Here is a 19746-nt window from a genome sequence, read left to right on the forward strand (position 1 = left end):
TTCAACTGAGATCTGACCCAGATAATATGTGGAAAAAGGAATACAACGTAGTCACTACCTCAAAAATGTGCAGTCTGAATAGACAAGATGGACAGAGGAGGTAGAAGGTAGAATAATTTGCCAACAGTGCACAAGATATTGGGGCAGAGGCAAGAGGAGAATAAATCACTATTTTGGTTAATGTGTGCCATTAAAAAAAATATTGAAGCTGCAGAGGGGTAAAGTACAGCGCATCTTAATTTATTTGACATAGTTCAGATTAAGATAATAAGAATGAACTATGGTAACTTCACTGGGGTAACCAATGAGCCATGGGATTGCCCTACAGCAGGGGTGGCCAGCTCCCAAGAGACAGTGATCTACCTCCTTTTGGGGGGTGGGTTCAGGTCAAAGTTGTTGAGCTTTTTTTCAAGGAAGAAAGGGGAATCAGCCACTCACCAACAGATCACTGGGGGAACAAACAGCATCACTGAGTAAACTCCATCTTCCATTCTGCAGATTGGGCAACAACGGAGGGTGAAGCGACGGGGCAGGGCTGGATTCTATTTTACCTATGCTAAGGATTACCTATGCCCAGTGATTGACCATGATTTACCATACCTCCCAGGGATCTAACAGTAGATCCCGATCTACATGTTGGAAATCTCTGCCCTACAGGAAGTAGAACAAATTTACTCAGTTTGGGCTTGGAGGTCAACTATCTGATCTTGAATTGGTGTGGATCAGTCAGTTTTGCCTAGTTCATCTTCTGCTTTTTGTAGGTCAGTGTTAGAGTATACCAGGATAGTGTTGGAATTGGTAGGTAATTGAACTGATGATGATAATGGTAGGTGTGGATATGGAAATGTAAGGCAAGCTGTGGAGACAAAAGTGGTGCAATCTGTTTATGAACAGAAAATAGTATTTTTTTCTATTCATCTGGGCATCTATAAATTTTATGCCTGATAGTCACATATATTTAAGAACCAGCAAACTTGTGCAGAATTTGTCTACTCACTAGGGTAAAGATGCAAATATTGCTGTGGCATTTCCTAGATTGCATATGGAATAACAGGCACTAAGTGATGTGTTTGTAGTTTGACTCTGGATTTATGCTGCACTGGAAACTTCCTTTTAATTTCTTAAGGCTGCCACTTCTATGTTACAGTCCCAATAGGGAAGCTACTAGAACTACTTCTGCATGGCCATGCTTTTTGCTGGTGTCTGCCAAGAATGTCTAGTGTCGGTGTGTAAATTCCGATGAGCCTGTTGCATACAATAGGGATGCTTACAAATTTTACATCCTGAGTAAGAAGGCCTACTATGAGATGAGATAGCAAGTTTTGGGAGCCTTGACATTTTGCATCAATACTAGGGCCCCGTTCAAACAAATATAGGCCCCATGTGGGCGTTTGGGAACGTGTGGAGTGCATAGTGAATGATTATTGTGAGAACCCGATTTTCTGTGTGAACGCTGGCCACACCATTGCTGCAATTTGTGTGGTTGTTGTGACCTGAAAAATATGGCTTCATGAACAATCAGGTTCTTCCTCCCACTTCTTCAGACAGTACCTCAGCTTTAGCCTGGAGGTGATCTTGGCATGTTGCCTGGATTTTGTGCCATAGCCTAAAACTTATTTTATGTGAACCTGTGGAAGAAGAATGAATGTGGTTGAAGCCTCTTCTGTAGCCTGTAGGTGAGGCAAAATTCTCAAAATGTGAGAATGTGCTATTGGGCTGCCCTTATGAAGCGTACAGATGCCTCTGTGGTGATGGTGGATCCTCTTCCTCTTATTCTGTAATATTATTGCTTTTTGTTGGTATTGTGGTATTCTTGGGTAAGAAATAACAAAATGCCATCAGTTGCAGAGAATAGTCTTTCTTTTACATCTTATAGGGACAGTAGTGAAGACTGAATGTTAAAACAAAGGAAATTAGACCCATATGTGAGGACTAGGACCATTTCCCCCCCTCCCATTTCTACATGACAGCGTACATTACTTAGTTGCATATTACATAATTACTTTGCTTACTTCCTGTAACAACAAAGCATGAATTGCCTGCAAGTAATGTTTAGCAGTGTGGCAGAAGGCAAACCGATTTTGTCTCTCTCTTCTCAAACTGCCCAGTGTATAGATATGCAATATCAAAAGCTGAACCTGAGAGTTAACACTGCAAACTTCAGTTTTGCATTAATGTACAATTTGCTTTCAGACACAATTTGCTTGTGTCCTGCTAAGTTGCAAGTCAAATTTTTTAACAGTGCTTAGCTTCTTTGTATGCAAATCCAGGAACTTTGGAGACCTTTGACAGCGCTTAAATTCCTCACAAGTTCAAAGGATGTGCTGTATCCTGCAGAACCTACTTTGCATAGCACCTGTAAGCTTACTACATCATATCTAAACAAAAAAATTTTTTTCTTTCCAGTAGCAACTTAAAGACCAACTAAGTTAGTTCTTGGTATGAGCTTTCGTGTGCATGCACACTTCTTCAGATACACTGACAGTGTATCTGAAGAAGTGTGCATGCACACGAAAGCTCATACCAAGAACTAACTTAGTTGGTCTTTAAGGTGCTACTGGAAGGAAAAAAAATTTTTTGTTTTGACTATGGCAGACCAACACGGCTACCTATCTGTAACTACATCATATCTAGTGTGACAACTACACTATGAATACAAAAGCAGTATTGCTTTATTTAGTTTTAAGCCTCCTTTGCATGACAATGGTCTTATGCTGATTCTGTTTTGAAAGATCAAAATAGATAGAGCTTCTTGCTCCTGACTGAGTGGGTGTCAGAAGGGAATATGCTTCATTTAGAGAATGTCACAAGCAAAACGAGCAAACTCTTAGCCCAAACTGTCACCTACAGCCCATGCATAAATATTTACAGATAATGGTAATGAGCTTATTTTGTGAAAATAAGTTTACTGTAATTGCATCACATACATTGAGAATTAAGGGAAGTTCTGTCTATTTAATTTTTAACACCTGCTAGCCTTTGCCCCTTTGTGTATTGTCATCCTGAATGTTGTTACTGGTTGATAAGAGACCCTTTGTTTTCTTTCCTCTTTCAGTAAAAGCCCAGAAGGTAATTGTTAGTGGTACATGGACATGTTTGGGTGCTGTATTTAGAACATCAAGACCATGGTTGCAGTCAAATGTACACAAAATTCAATTTCACAGAATGCAATTTCATTTTACTCCTTCATTGATGCTTGTATTACAGATTTGATTTATGCAGGTGAAAGCCATTGTGCATTCTATAAGTCCAGTACCGTGGTACCTCGGGTTAAGAACTTAATTCGTTCTGGAGGTCTGTTCTTAAGCTGAAACTGTTCTTAACCTGAAGCACCACTTTAGCTAATGGGGCCTCCTGCTGCTGCCGTGCCACCGGAGCACAATTTCTGTTCTCATCTTGAAGCAAAGTTCTTAACCTGAGGTACTATTTCTGGGTTAGCGGAGCCTGTAACCTGAAGCGTATGTAACCTGAAGTGTATGTAACCCGAGGTACCATTGTACAGAACTCAGATTTGTTAATGCAAGTGAAAGAGTGTAACTAGTTAACTGTGTTGCCTTGAAATGAAGTCTGCTTTCTGACAACTTGTTTTATTGAGTATTCATCTTGATTGGTTTGCACAGTTTGAGGGGACATTATATGACACCCACTGCTTACTCATTCCAGTTTGTTTGCAGGGAAGTTATATGATGCTGTGGCAAACAGCTTTTCCTTACTGCAAAAGTTGCTGTGGCAAACACCTTTTCCTTACTACAAAAGTCTTATTTTGTTGCACACATCCATTTTAATTAGGAAACGTGAACTTGATCGTATGCAAATAGCAGAAGCGGCCATAGTTTAGGGAAGCTTTTAATGTTTAATAGACTATTGTATTTTAATATTCTGTTGGATGCCTCCCAGAGTGGCTGAGGAAACCCAGCCAGATGGACGGGGTATATATAATAAATTGTTGTTGTTGTTGTTGTTAAGCAATTCACTTGGGAAGAGAGCAATGCAGTCTGCTGCCCTGATAAACAGATCTGTGATACCGGCGCCTTATTGAAGAAGCTCCAGCCTGTGGGCATAATTAGGCCTACCGGACCTCCCCAATTGGTCCATCTACAACATAGGGTGCGGGACAGATAAAGATGCGGCTGGGCCAAAGGGGGTTTGGCAGGTGCCACCTATCTGCTTATTGGCCACATTTGGGGTGTGGAGTTAAACCATTCTTTGAGCGAGACCTTTGTTGTAGCTGAGCAGATACTTCACCGTTATAGGTATCATTGGAATGAATTGGGAGTGGTTGGCTCAGCACTGTGTGACTCTGATCAAGTTCATGCTTTTATCAAGTGTTTCAGTCAGTTGATTTCTTCACTGGGTAGCAGCTACCATGGAAGTGGATTGTTGGTAAGATGGAAGCAGGAAGGAGACTCTTCCAACCCCCCTGGTTGGAAGCAATGCTAGAGTTAGGGTAGGAGGAAGTGCAGTGGGCTTCTGAAATGGTGAACAAATACCGCTTTATCATGAGGACTACAGTGGCTGGCTAAGCGTGATTAATAAGCCACTATTATATTTTCCTAGGTAAATGGTAGGTTTTTGAAAAAAGAAACTTTGGGCATTTAAATTAGATTGCCAGTGCCTTTCTTCCTTTGTAGATATGGCTTGGTTGCAAAGGAGATTTTTCCTTTGCAGCTGTGGCTTGAACTTGACCATGCCTGACACCATAGATGATGTCATGAGCAGGAGAGGTAACTGTGGTTTGCCCCAAACGGCCTGGCTAGGGGTTGGGCTAGATGACCCTTGTAGGTTCCTTCCAACTCTACAATTCTATGATTAGGCCCATGGCCCAGAATTTTCCTACTGCTGCACTATACCAAAGAGAGCACATGCATTCACAGGAAATAAATATTGTGATTTCTTTGGACCTTTGAAATTTCTTTGCTTGTCCCTGGCCTGGAAATTGAGTTCAGTCAAGTGGGTATAATAATATAACGTAGGAAGAAGCAAATAATTTCTAGTTGTGCAGGAAAAAAAGTCCCATTGAAAAGCAGGAATTCCCATCTAGAATACAGCATATTGTAACAAAGGGATGAGGAGAAAGAGGTGCAGTATGGTTTCTACAAACTGAGTTTCGGCATGCTTGTTTCTTGGATTAAATGCAAATATTTTTAGCATGGAAGGAAGATTCTTTCTTGTATGCTAAATCTGGATAAATAATTTTAGATGTTCTGTTCTAACATCTGGTGTGCATTGCTTCTGTTCAGTCCCCCACCCCACCCCCAGCTTGCATGCTGTGGCATCTTAGAAAGCTAGCACAGTCATTCTGTGGTTGGCTTAAATTAAATCACATGGAGCCAGCTAGAAGAATGCTGACATGCACAGTTTTCATGCTGAGCACACTGAAACCACAGGCTGGAGTTAGAGAGAACTTCTCACTGTTTTGAGTCTAGACACTAGGCTGCAACATAAAAAAGAGAGAACAAAAGTGCCATCAGGCAAAGTTCTAACCACGGCAACCCTGTTTTTGAAAAATCTGAAAACTAAAAAAGAAAAGAAAATAAAAGAAAGAAAAATCTGAAACTTTTTGTTGAAACCTACAAACACTTAGGACTCCTGAAAGTAGCTATAACCAAATGCATTTTAGGTAGGTTTTCACCCCACACCTGTTTCCTGCCTATTGCCAAATGCTTATAATGGGTGGTGCAGCCTTTCTCAACCTGTGGGTCCCCAGATGTTGTTGAACTACAACTCCCATCACCCCTAGCTAGCAATGCCAGAGCCCAGGGATGATGGGAGTTGTAGTCCAACAACATCTGGGGACCCACAGGTTGAGAACTGCTGGGTGGTGGGACATTCATAGTTCTCTAAAAAATCATTTGAATGGAAGTGGGTCAGTCTCAAAATATGAAAAGTTAAATGTGGACAACAGCAATTTGCACCTTTGCATGTTGACCACTGGTACTCTAGTCCACTTTCATTTTTCATTTTTATTAGAAATCTCCTGACATTTTGCTTTTCAGAATGATTGGGTTTTTTAGTGCTTCGTCTGAGAATAGGAGTTTGTTTTTCATGCTCCAGGTGCATAGTTTTGCTGGTGCAACAGGACTTCCATTTCCCGCTCCTCCCCTCTGTAGCACCAAAATCCACTTGGGAGGGTCTCCCAGCCCTAGAGCTGATTTTGAGGCCACATGGGGGACAGGAGAGGAAGTCGAAGCTCTGATGCTCTTATACAAGCCTTTTGCGGCATTGCGGAGCTGTAGCACTGGATATGGCCCTGGTAATTTGATCATTGATTCTTCTTGCACAAATGGTAGTCAATATGTATAGCACCACAGTGAAAAGGCTGCTGTGCCAGTGTGGTGTCAGTGATGATATGTAGAAAGATAGAACTGGTTTAGAAGACACTGTGCAAGGTTACTCGTGGCCAGCCAGTCACTAGTTCCCACAAGTAAAACATTAGTACATCAAGAATCCTGATCCTAGATGCAAACTTACACTGAAATTATACCAAACATTTGCACATCTATCTAAAAATAGGACCTTTCACCAGCTAGCTGGTTGGGGCACCAATACCAACCAATGGCTAAAAGATGCTTCTCTTTCCAACCCTATTCTTCCTTTGCTTGTGTGACTGCTTCTGCCACTCCTGTCCTTTAGAGAGGGAATATTTTAATCCTTGAAATCATGCTGAGATTTGCGGCCACTCTTATCTCAGCACAATTGCAGGAGTGAAGAGAAATATTTCCCTCCACCACTACTCCAGTGAGACACGAGCCCTCATCCTTGTCCTAATCATGTCACTCCCAGATTCACATTCCACCAGGGTGGGAAGGGATGTTCTCTCTCTTAGTGATCATGGGAAGTGAATGTTTGAATCCTGGCCATATTGTCTGATGCCTCTTGACAGATTTGCCCAGTATTGGTTGATGTAAAATCCTGGTAAGAGAACAAGATTCCTTCAGATTTCCTGTTGGGCTTTACTTTTTCCCAGTAACCATTCTAATTGCATATGAGGACCATTTATTTCTCCAAAGAGTTCAACATTTGGTTGGGCCACTTTCCTGTAGCTTGTTCATACTCATTTGCTGCATTGTTCAGGGGTAATCAAGTGATGTCCACTGGATGTTGTTGAATTTCTACTCCAATTGGACTCAGCCAATTGACCAGTGGCCAGAGGTGATTGGAGTGTGAATCCAGCAAATTCTGTAGGGCATGCTGGCCACCCTGGAGTAGGCTTAAAAAAGGAGAAAAGTTAGCCAAAATAGTTGGCACAAAATCATTAGCTGGTTTAATGAACTTTAGCCAAAGCATAAACTATTTAAAAGTTTATTTTTTTATCCCTGATTTTATTTACATGCATCTTTATATAGTAAGAAGGGAGAGGCTGTATCTTACATCTTTTCTGTTTCTCTTCTCCCCACACTCCTGTGCAACTACAGCAACACAATTTCATCAGGGATTGTTTTAGCTCGCAGCTGCATCCCCCCACTGCACCTTGAGCTTTATCATTCAATCCCATCTGCTTCACTGGGGTAGTTATGCTAAATCAGTTTTCAATAGCCACAGGAAAACAGCATCATCTGGAACATTAGAGGAGACTTTGCCTAGTTTGTACTGTGAGGCTGGGGGCAGGGAAGGGTTTGTTTGCTTAAGGAAGCTTACCCTTTCCTTTCTGTGAACTGCTTCAGCTATACTCGCCCTCTGTCTGCTCCATACTTTGCAGTGGTTCTCTGTTCCAAGAAACTGCTTCCTGTTCCTTGTTCATATGGATCATATTTTGGGGGATTATCTGGTGAAGAACAAGGATGAAAGTTGTCGCATTTGATGACCGAAGCATGTGATAGGATACTGATCATTCCATTTAGTAAGTAACCTGGTGCCAGATAAATTCAGGCGCATGACAGAAGGGCATGCTGTGTAAGGAGCATTTTCAAGCGCTGCCTTTGTGTTGCACTGCAGATAGGACCAAGTAATTGGCCATCAGTCAGCCTCTGAATTTTTCTAGTATCATGCATGAAACTTTTAGGGACTTTCAGAGTGGTTTCTGTAGTTTTTCCTCTGCTCTGAGTCACATAGGGAGCTGTGCCTTTTTGAGTTTTATGTAATGCTTTAAAAAAATCCCCACCATTGTCGTATATTTTTACCATTCATATTATCCATAGTATTTTGCTTTTTGTCATGTGACATTCTGAGTAGGTCTACCCTGCAGGAGAATCCAATAGCATGTCTTCTTGTGTCTTCAGTTCCGAAACTGATTTTCCACTTATCCTTACAAATTTATCAATTTATTTTCTTGCACATGCATTTGTCAGTATAATTGTGTGTTCCTGCCCTCCGCATTAACAATGAAGTGAACATTTGCTATGATCCACCTCTCTTCATTTTTCGTATTAGTTTATTTATTTCATTTTTGTATAGCTTCCCGTAAAACAGCGTGAAGAAATTTTTAACAATAATTTTTGTTAAAGGAAAGTCAGCACAGAAAGGAGAAACAGTAACTTGGTTTGAATTGAGGTCCTCAATACAGTACCTTGGTTGTTTATGCTATAACCAGCGACTGCTTCTAGCAGTGTTATTTTCCCTCAACTTTCAAAAGGACTCCCTTGCAGACGAAAGCTAACATTTTTTTTTATTTATTTGGCTCTAGATTTGCATTGTTGTCACAAAAACTAACTTTATGGTCAATAATGCTGGATGTGGCCAACTCTATAAACTCAGAGGAGCCTTTCACCCAGTTTCACACATCCAGCCACAGCTATAAGAGCTACTTGAAACTGCAACTATATGGATGAAGAACTCCCTATTCCATTCTAGCAACCAACCCTACTGTCTAAATCCTTTTCTTCTCTTTGCAACTCTTTACTGCAACATGTGATAAGCCATTGATATCAACAAATGTTTCTCTATGCCAGGCACCCTCAAACTTGGCCCTCCAGCTGTTTTGGGACTACAATTCCCATCATCCCTGACCGCTGGTCCTGTTCGCTAGGGATGATGGTAGTTGTAGTCCCAAAACAGCTGGAGGGCCGAGTTTGGGGATGCCTTCTCTATGTAGCTGCATTTCAACTGTCATGTTTTTGATTCCAAGTGTAAATGAAAACTTTCACAAGCACACACTTCTCCCTTAAAATGGTAGTATATATTTCACTTCCTCTGCAAGGGGTTTTCGAGGTTTCCCTCATTTCAAGTGCTTCTTTCCCTCATAATGGAGTTCTGTAACTGAGACATCATGTCCTGTGGGAACAGATGCAACATGGAATCCAAATATACTTTTTAGAAAATGTCTCTCACACACAGCAGTTTGCTGTCTTGTTCAGAAGCATGTTGAGATGTAACACCACAGTTTGCCTCTTCCTCTGGATGGCCTGAGTGATAATTTGCTTTAGAATTTATTCTCCATTCCTCCCAATCAGCTTCTTCTTTTTAAAAAAGCAGTCAGCAATAAATGAAATGGTTAATTATGAAACCCAGGTTTTAGCATTTCATTTCCACTCTCATGGCAATTTCTTATGACTGGACTATTCCTGGAAAGGAGTGGGTTTGTACTTTCTTCCCCTGAGAGACATTATCATAATAGCACAGAAGAAAGTAAATTCATCCTGGCCCCTTCCCATAATGCAACAGTATGTTCTGTTTAGACCACAATCCATTCCTGGTTTCAAGGGTCTAGTCATAGTTTGGGCTTTTCTCAGATACTCTGTGTCTTAATCCAAAGTGTTAGTCTGAACAGTGGCGGTGGTATTTGTATAAAATCTGCAGTGGGACTGAACTAGTTGAGTTGGGCTCTAAGAGTTAGAAGAAATCTTTCCAGAGGATGATGAAACTTCTCATCTTTTTATTTCCCTATTGTTAACTATTAAATGGAGGAGACAGATACATGGGGAAAGTAGCCTGCTGTACAATACAGTACCAGGTTACCTTTCAAAGAATAACCCGAAGTTTTTAATAGACAGTGAAAAGCTGATATGATTATTTGCTTTGCGAGGGATACCAAATGTTAAAGGAGATTTTAGTCACTACAGTTGGCAGCTAGCCTGATGAAGCCCTTAATTTTTTTTTTACAAGTTTGGCTTAAATATGCAGGCTGTCTTGATTCCAAATTTTGAAGACAGGAATGTCAAGACTCTTGCCAGAGTCATAATTCTGATAATGAGGCTAAAAGTTCTAGTGTAGGGTGACTTGTAGGAAAGCATGAATAACAAACGTAACTTCCTTCTCTGTGCTGCTGGAGGGGGTGAGGATATGGCAGCGTGTCTGTCTGCTGGGCTTGTGCCAGTGGGGTAACGGGGCTGCTGTAGAACCTATTTCCCCCTGCACCTGCTCAGTGTGGTGCAGTAGTAGCAAGCTTAGGATCTGGAAATGGGCTGTGGCAGGGCAGAGCCGAGCCATAGACCTGTTGGATACAAAGCTGCTCTCCCACTCCTGTTTTGGGCCCCTCTGCTGTGGCAGTGGGAAGCTAGCACAGCGGGGTGGGGGGGGGAGAGAAATACCCCAGCTTCCATCATGTCCAGTACAATCAACCAGAGTTTGGATGTAGTGGTCCATCTGCTGCTCCACCCCAGTGCTCCCTGCCAAGGTTAGGATTGCTCTGATGATCTTGTGGCCCCTTAATGATTAGAGTTCAAATCGCAGGAGGGCATCACTAAATTGGTTGCTAAGAGTAGTAAAGGGAGATGGCTTTGCATCTGCTGGGCAGACATAAAGGTTTGCACAAACAACTTCTTCAGAATAGAGGGAGTGGGGTAGCCAGTTGTGGTGACTTAACATTTTACTGCGGCATGCCTAATGTCATGGACTTGCTAGATGCCAAGGAGTGGTGGGAGGCACCAGCTGGGGAACCCCCATAGAGAGAAGGGAGCAGACTCAGGAGGAGGTTCCAGAAGCTGAAGAGGCAACAGGGCTTAGTGAGCAGGAAGAGGCTGGGGCAGAGAGCAGTGCAGGCTCAGAAGGAGAAGAGGAGGGGACCCAAGAGGCAGCTATGAGGCAGGCTGCTGAAGAAACCAGGGAAGTTTCCCCTCCTACTGTGACCAGCTCTCCTCCCAGCTGGTCTCCCAGAATATGTGGAGAAATGAAGAGGGTGGAGCAAATGGAAGCAAGAGGAAGGAGCCATAGGCTGTTGGGGAAGGAACCCAGGGGAGGAGCCTTAGAGAGTGGTGGGAAGGCAGGGACCTCCAGCCCTTGCAGCTGCCTCATTGGGGCAAGACTACTGGGAAGAGTTGCTGTGATCACTAGGCCTGCACTGTTCTGGTTCCTTTGAATAAAGAATTAACTTCACTGACACTGGGTGTTTTATTGCTGACCTACTCCTGACTCTGGCTCCTGACACTTAAATGCATGCATCACTGTCCATAAGTAAAACCAAGGTTTAATTTAAGCAATATTTCAACCTCTTTTTCATCTTGTTGTAAAACTGGAATTCATGTTTGGCACTAAAAAACATGTCAGGATTCCACATTAAGATGTTGCTATAAGCACAAGTTCTAACTCATTTTAATGTTGTAACCATAATCTTGCACAAATTTACTTTTGAAGTGGAAGGGCAGTCATTAAGCTTTGATCATTTTCACCCAGTGACAGACAGGCCTTTGATCATTTTCGCTTTCCTGTGTCTTGTGTTTCAAACAAGTTGCTTTCCTGGATAACAGAGAAAAAGAAGACAAGGATTCAGTGATGCTGTGACTCTGGGAAAGCAGTAGTAATTTGAACTCCATATCTAATGTATTGCATACTTAGATGAACAGTTTTGTGTGTTCACAGATTTTTATTTTTTGATTTCTTAAAATTTCAGGATTTTTCTTAATTGATGTTTGGATCAGTGTTGAAGACAAAATGGAGAAATATCATATTCAGTACATGTAATTTTCTGAATGCACTCATCTGTGGAAACTAAAATAGCTTTCCTATGCATCCAAAATACAACATTTCAATGGAATGTTTAATTAAGCATATGTGACCCAAACCATGCAAGGGAAATCCATGGACATTCTTCACCTAGCTCACAACCTTCACCAGCTTGGCATCTCCAGACCTTTTAGATAATAGCTACTATCAGCAGGGAGCACAGCTGGGCACCAGGTTGGTAAAGCCTGATAGAGCTAATTAGATGCACATTTGGATATATATCCCCATCTGGATTGTGATGGCTTATCTGGGTTCCATTGAACTGGCTGAAGAAATCTTTTGATGTTCATCTCCATCTGGGGCAACCAGTTGTACTCTACTAGTTATCTGAGGGGGTTGTATGAATTTTCTTTGTCCTACAGAAAAATGCATACTCTTGTCCTTGTGTAGTTCTTCACATTGATGTGCACAAAGGCTTTCCATTTGAGCCACAAAGTAGGAAAAACAAACATAGAAAGAGCTTATTATGAAACATGTTTAAGTATATCAAAATATATTTTTCAAGCCAACTTTTTTTGAACGTCCACCTTTTTCTACATTTCAGATTTGAAATCTTGGATATACTCTGAAGCAAATTCTTGTGATTGTTGTAGTACTTTCTCCAGCCACTGTGATTGTGGGAATTGCTGCTAATCAAAACTGAAGTGTGCTTGTGTGTAAGAGTACATACCTGGGAATGGCTGAGAATGTTGATGTGGGATGTGTCAGCTGCCTTGAGTATTGCTTGCATTTGAAGTAGTTTAAGGAATTGAATATTTAAATTGTTGGATGTCAACATGCTGCTCTTTATAAGTAAAAGAAAATACAGTCATATGGCTGTTTCTAACAGAAACTTAGTGACTCCTATGTGTATGTTTATAAGTTTATGGGGTGCACATTCTTGGAGCCTATAATTTGTTGACATCATCCTGTCTGGCAGAAATGAAGTGTAATTTGCAGTCACCTAGGACCTCCAGTACCTCTGCCAACAAATTGTTAAAATGGGCTGCTCAAGATGAGGATCCATGATTAGAATCACATAGCAATTCCACATAGCAAAGTGTTGGTTACCACAAACTTGTGCTGAAATAACTATCACTTACGTTCTCTAGTAGCATACGTTTGAAAGAGAATAAATAGAAATATAGTTAATTAGGGAAACCAAGGGGGAAGGTTAAGATAAAAAAAAAAATTCCCATTAATTTCTATGCATGATCATATGTAGCCAAAGACCTTTACAAAAAGTAAGATACAAGCGCTGTATTGGACCCTATGGAAGTTCTTGGAAAGATGTTTCACTCCCTGAAAACTCCTGAAAAGTGTCTGAATTACCGTATGTGGGATGGGGCACAGGGACTGCTGGTGAGAAGAGGGGACAGAGAACTTTTTCCTTGAACTTTCTCAAATTAACTTATCTTCTGGGCCAAGCTAATATATCTGTGATTAAAAAACAAACAAACTTAAAATACATATTTTTAAAAAATATGTCACCACCCTTCATTATCACCCTGCTGGATAGAACAAACAATCTTATCAACTGAAGTCTGCACAGTTAGCCGTGATTCCTGCTAAAGACTTTTTCATAACTTTCATGGCAGCAATGACAGAGGGCTGCATTCTAGGTCACATGTTTATCTATGTCAATTAGCAAATAAAAAAAATCATATAAATTACATTCTTAAGGATATAAGGGGCATTGTAAAACATAATGGATAATGACAGCACTTGTTTGTGATTTAATTATGGATGAGAAAGTAAAGTATGGACTTCTGGCAGCTGCTCCCACATGAGATGATTGTAGAACCCAGTCAGCCCCTTCATACTGTAGAGAGCTGTAGATGATGAAGCAGGCCAGGCAAGGACCAGATTATAAATGGTATGAGCCTTGTTCTGAAGCAGATTGCACACTAGCTAGAGGACAAAATCATGCCTAAGACTGACTTTGCTAGCTGTATTATGTCTATTGTAATTGTTCAGCAGCGTTTTGTGGTCTGAAGGTTGAATACTCCTGCTTTGTTGGATGTACAGTGGTACCTCGGGTTACAGATGCTTCGGGTTACGCGTTTTCAGGTTGTGTGCCGCAGGAAACCAGAAGTACGGGAAAGGGTTACTTCCGGGTTTTGCCGCTTGAGCATGTGCAGAAGTGCCAAATTGTGTCATGTGCGTGCGCAGACACAGCGCTGCAGGTTATGAACACTGCAAGTTGCGGACGTGCCTCCATCTTGGATGACGTCCGCAACCCAAGGTTCCACTGTACAAAGTGCCCTTGGAGACCCTCTATGACCATTTTGCTTTGAACTTTGAAGAGAAGCTTGCTGTACTCAGAAAGGACCTGAGTTTCTGCAGTCTCTGTTGAGGTGTCCAGTGCCACATCTAATGTGATGTGGTGGGATCAGTTTCAGCAGATAAGGCCTGATGACGTGGACAGCGTGCTTGCAACAATGTGTCTGACCATATTTGAGCCTTCGTCTTCTTGGCTAATAAAACTAGCAGAGATGGTGTGACTGGTTGTGTTCAGCATGTGGTTAACACATCATTGGGCGAGACAGTGCTCTCCACTGTCCTCAAAGAGGCAGTGATGTTGTCAATCTTCAGGAAGTCTATTATATATCCACTGTACAAAGCAACTACTGACTAGTCACACATGCCCTGTTTTAAAGCAGTGTACTAGAGAAAGTTGTGGTGGAGCAGGTGTAGGCATTCCTGCAGGATACCAGTTATCTAGACCCTTTCCAGCCAGGCCTGGTTATGGGATTCAATCAGCCTTGGTGACTTTTATCGAAGGTTGAATGAAGTGCTGGGCTGGATGAGGGCCAGTAAACAAGCTGAATCCTGGTAAGACGGATGTGCTGCATATGATGTGCTGGTTTAGTGTCCAGGAGCTAGGCAGATTGCCTGATCTGCATGGGATTGCACACAGGGAGCAAATTCAAAGCCTGGGGATGCCCCTAGATCCAACTTTTTCACGAAAGGGTCAAATGGCCCTTGTGGCTAGGAGTGCTTTATATAAACCCTGTATGTTAAGATAGCTGGAGGTGTTCTTGGATCGGGATAGCTTTGCCAGTGTGCTTCAGGAGTTTGTGATCTCAACATTTGACTAACTCAATGTGCTCCATATGTGGCTTCCCTTGTACCAGCTATTGATAGAGGCTTCCTATCAACAGAGCATAAAATCTCTGCTTGAGGATCTGCATTGGCTAACCTATATGCTAGCTAGCTTTGCTGTTAGTATACAACAGCCTGGGACCAGCTTACTTGAGGGACTACTTTGTCCCATATATTCTGTTCAATCATTGCATTAAACCAGAGAAGCACTATTAAGAATTTCACCTTGCTTCTGCAAGACAGAGGGTATTTCGTGTGTCTTAAGCCTCTGTTGTGGAATACTTTGCATATTATTATTATTAATATTATTATGTGAGTACTATTGGTACTTTGTTTCAGATCCTTTCTTAAGACTCTGTTGACAGACCTTTTCTGATATACAGTGGTACCTCGGGTTACAGACACTTCAGGTTACAGATGCTTCAGGTTACAGACTCCGCTAACCCAGAAATAGTACCTTGGGTTAAGACCTTTGCTTCAGGATGAGAACAGAAATCGTGTGGCGGTGCAGCGGCAGCGGGAGGCCCTATTAGCTAAAGTGGTACCTCAGGATAAGAACAGTTTCAGGTTAAGAACGGACCTCCAGAATGAATTAAGTTCTTAACCCGAGGTACCACTGCATATAGCTCAATCATAGGTTTTTGTGTATCAGTATCCATATGTTGGCTAGGTATTTTTTTCAGTTTTATAATATCCCAAGGTTCTGGTCAACCTCCAATGCAAAAATGCTGGAATACCTTCATATATGCAATCCTATGCATGTTTACTCAGAAGTAAAGCACACTATGTTTATTCAAACAAACAAACAAACCAACAAATTGTCCAGTAGCACCTTTGGAGACCAACTAAGTTTGTTCTGGGTATAAGCTTTTGTGTGCATGCACACTTCTTTAGTGGGACTTATTCCCTAGTAAGTGTGTTTTGGATTGCAGCCTGCTTTCCACCCTACTCTTCAGTATTCAGTGTGTTTGAATGTGCTCTATGAATTAAAGGTTAAAATCCGTGAAATAATCTACATGTTCAGAGTATATGATACATACGTAGACAAATAAACTAAGTTTAAATCCTTTTTCAAAGTAGTCTCATCCATATGATTTCAAATAATATTTTTCTGCATATCCACTGGCAAACAATTCAGCTTAGTTCATGAAAAGCCTTGCTAAGTCCTAAGGTGGGCTCACAATGCACTCTGTTATTAATGGGCAATACAGTGTTGAGTTCAATCAAACATTTATTCGGTAAACTGATAAAATACAGCCACCATAATTTCAACCAATGAAATAGTAATTGTTCATAAGCTTTACTTTCAGTATTTCAGACTCTAACCTGAATAGGGTAGACAGCATATATTTAGGTAAGAACAGCAATACTCAAAGAGTAATTTTGGGATGGTTCTAAATCTTCCATCATTAAAATACCCCAAACCTCAGCCTCATAAAGCATCTGGACCATTGCTTTATGTTTCTAAATGGATAAATCAGGATTCTCCAAATACTTGCTTCTTCTTTTGATAGGTGTACATTCCCATTTCTTTATGGTGTTTATATCAAACTTCACAAAAATGTAAGTTGGGGACTAAATTATTTTAAAAAACAAATAAGCAGAGAAGTTCAAATTTGAGATAGTCATTTTCCACATCGGAGAGGGAGAGCAGCAGTCCTGTGAACCTTGTTTCCTTTGGGAAGAAATACTATAAATTATAGTCAAAGGCAGCGGTTCTTTCCCTGTTAATTAAAATGCAACTCTGCAAAATGTTCAATAGCTGCATATATGTTTGTCTAATATAAATGCCCTTTGTAGCAGAAAAGTCTGGAGATTGGAATGCAAAACAGGGTTTGTTGCTGTTGGAGTGAGTAGCATTATTGGTGATGCATGAAAGAGTCCAGGGTCTGAATGACAGTGTGGTCAGTCTCTCAGTGAATACCATAGAGCCAATGAAGAACAGTTTACTAAGATTACACCAGCACTTTAAATTTAGGTACATATTTATGTAGCATGGTAAAAATAGACCCTGGAATAGCATACACTGGAAGTCTTGACTTGTGAAGTATGAAAAATAATCAATTGTCCCTGGGGGTTAGCGTGGGGTGCTTAGAGACGTAGTTGAGTTTTTAAAATTGTTTCTCTGTAACTTGTATTAGTCTGGCAACTTCTTCAAGAAACTTGGTCTATGCTTTAATCCTTTTGACCACTTTTGAAGTATCCTATAGCATGTGGATGTACAATGACCATTGCTTAATAGAGAAATAAAATGTTACCAGAAGTATTGTTTCTTTAAGTTCTCCAGTATCCCAGTACAGTAATTGGTGCTAAGTATTAGAAGCCTTGTTCGGGTTCACCTATGAATACGGCTGCCAACTTCAGAAGTGGCCTCTCTAGCAGCTAGCTCGGGCATAGGGAAACTCTGCCTGCCAGATGTTTTGGGACTACAACTCCCATCATCCCTGACCACTGGTCCTGTTAGCTAGGGATGATGGGAGTTGTGGTCCCAAAACATCTGGAGGGCCTGGGTTTGCCTATGCCTGAGCTAGCTGATCCTTTAGCAAGCAGCTTGATCTACAGCAGTTAGCAGCTGATAATGTTGAGCTTCAGCCACTGAATTCTGTGTAATAAACCTCTGTTAAAGGGACAGGTACAGGCCAGGCTAGATTTTGGTCCGCCTGCATTTAAATATAGGAACATCTTGAGAAATAGTACCTATGTGAAAAATAAAAGCAGTGGAAAACAGAGGAACTTCTGAATCATGTAAGGTGCAAACTTTTGCAATCCCATGTCAACATGAGGTACTATGTGGAATTAATCATCTGAAAAATCCTTAGATCCTAGATAGGAGTTTGCAAGACTGAATGCTGTTCTGTCTGTGCATGCAGAAAAGTAGCATGTTAGGGAGCAGGGTAAGCAAGAACTCTTTTTCATTGCATCTGCTATTCTATAATAAAGGGATTAAAAACACACACACACACCACAAGGTTATTCAAGTTTACTACCTCAGTGAAGAGTATATGTGTTTAGGCGGGTGACAATTTGCTTCTTAGGGGGTAAACCAGGCATGTTGGGAACAGCCATACTTGTTTTCATCTATACCTCCCTCATTCACAACTAAAAAGGGGGAATTGGTGTGGTCTACCTTTTGCATCAACAAGTGTTTGCAGGTGTATGGAGATGGACCTTCCTGTGTTCTGTCAGCTGAATCACTTTCCTGTCCTGCCCCGTCTACCTACTTTAGAACTGGGATGTGGAAGAGAGGTGAGATGCGACTGTATCAAGTGATGTCATAGGGGAGAAAGTTTTGAAGGCTCTGCTTTCCTCGCCAACATGCACATTTAGTTGCAAAAGTCTCCCAAGTTCCATTAAAAAAAATAATACGTAGGAGGCAGGCATATGTATGAATGAATGTGGCTGTCCACATCATGCCTGGTTTATCTGGGGTCTAGTACCCATCTCTCGCATATTTAACTAAACTTTTAAAAAGCCTGACTCAGTTATGACAATATCTAAATCATTTTCAGCTATCTTCTTAGGCCATGAGAGTGCTGGCTGGATTGACCATAAGGCGGGGTGGGAAAATACCTACAGATAACTGGAAGTTATTTAGTGTGTGAAGGGGAAAAAAATCCCGACTCAGTGTATTGTTAACTCCTAGCAGGATAAATATACTTGTATGATCTCATTTCATGGTCATAAGATAGGCTTGCCAGATTTTTGGGGAGTGGATCCTTAAATGTACTAGTTGGAAATCGTTATACCTAGACTACAAGAGTTTTTGTTTTGTGGATGTTGTACTGTTATGGCACACAGACAATACGTGCATTGTCATCTCTGATTATATTGTTTAAATTTCATCATGTTGCCTAACATTCCAGATCATCGGGGCCAGGGGAGGGGGAAGGGGAAGGGAAGCTAATGAATGGAGCTATAAACTGAGCTATTTGAGAGATGCAGATACGCTGTGCCCCAGCCCAGCTGCTTGCTGAAACAAAGACTAGCATTGGTGCAATGAATATGCATTGGCTGTGTGTGTGATTCTGTTGCAGGCCAGACACAGGCCTATACAGTAATGAATCTGCGCAGGCCCTGGGGATTTTTTTTTTTTAAAACACATTTGTTTTATCAGTATGTTACCTTGCCAATGGGATGATGTCAGTCTGGTTACCATAGAATGTGGTCAGACAGAGGAAGACATATGCAGTGTGTGGCAGTATTTTGTTTTGATAGACTGAGCTGCGGTTTTTCTTTCCCATTTGGAAACTTTAATACTGCAGAGAAGAAAAGATTTGAAAATGTATTTGTGAGTGTGTGAGAAAATGAACTTTGGGAGCTTGTGTGCCATTTTACAAACAAACAAACAAACAAACAAACAAACAAACAAACAAACAAGCATGCATATTGAAGGGCTCCTTCTTTTTCTTAATCCAGTATGTAAAGGGTACCAACACCTAGACTGATGGGCAAATAACACATGCAGTCATACCTCAGGTTGAAGTAGCTTCGGGATAAGTAGTTTTGGGTTGCGCGCTGCTGCGACCCAGAAGTAACGGAGTGCGTTACTTCCAGGTTTTGCCGCATGCGCAGACGCTCAAAATGACGTCACACGCAGAAGCGGCAAATCGCGACCTGTGCGGACGCGGGTTGCGTTCACTTCTGGATGCGAACGGGGCTCCGGAACGGATCCCGTTCGCATCCAGAGGTACCACTGTACCTGATATCCACATATTTTGTCAAAACATGCATGCTAGCTACATGCCCACTACTTTAAGCCATAGCTTAAATAACCATTAAGTGTTG

The 19746-nt window shown here is 41.4% G+C and overlaps 2 protein-coding genes across 3 annotated transcripts in view; one reads left to right on the forward strand and one right to left on the reverse strand.

Annotated features, from left to right (window-relative positions):
- VGLL4 (vestigial like family member 4) overlaps positions 1 to 19746 on the forward strand; it is a 96764-nt gene that overhangs the window by 37923 nt on the left and 39095 nt on the right. The window lies entirely within an intron of this gene.
- The window catches only part of ATG7 (autophagy related 7), a 152844-nt gene continuing 144548 nt past the window's right edge, over positions 11451 to 19746 (reverse strand). Inside the window, exon 19 of the mRNA XM_083603356.1 lies at positions 11451 to 11610. The gene's annotated coding sequence lies outside the window, so the exon portion shown is untranslated. The remainder of the gene's footprint in view (positions 11611 to 19746) is intronic.

Source organism: Podarcis filfolensis, assembly GCF_964270895.1.
Source record: "Podarcis filfolensis genome assembly, chromosome: 2".
Taxonomy (NCBI): Eukaryota; Metazoa; Chordata; class Lepidosauria; order Squamata; family Lacertidae; genus Podarcis; species Podarcis filfolensis.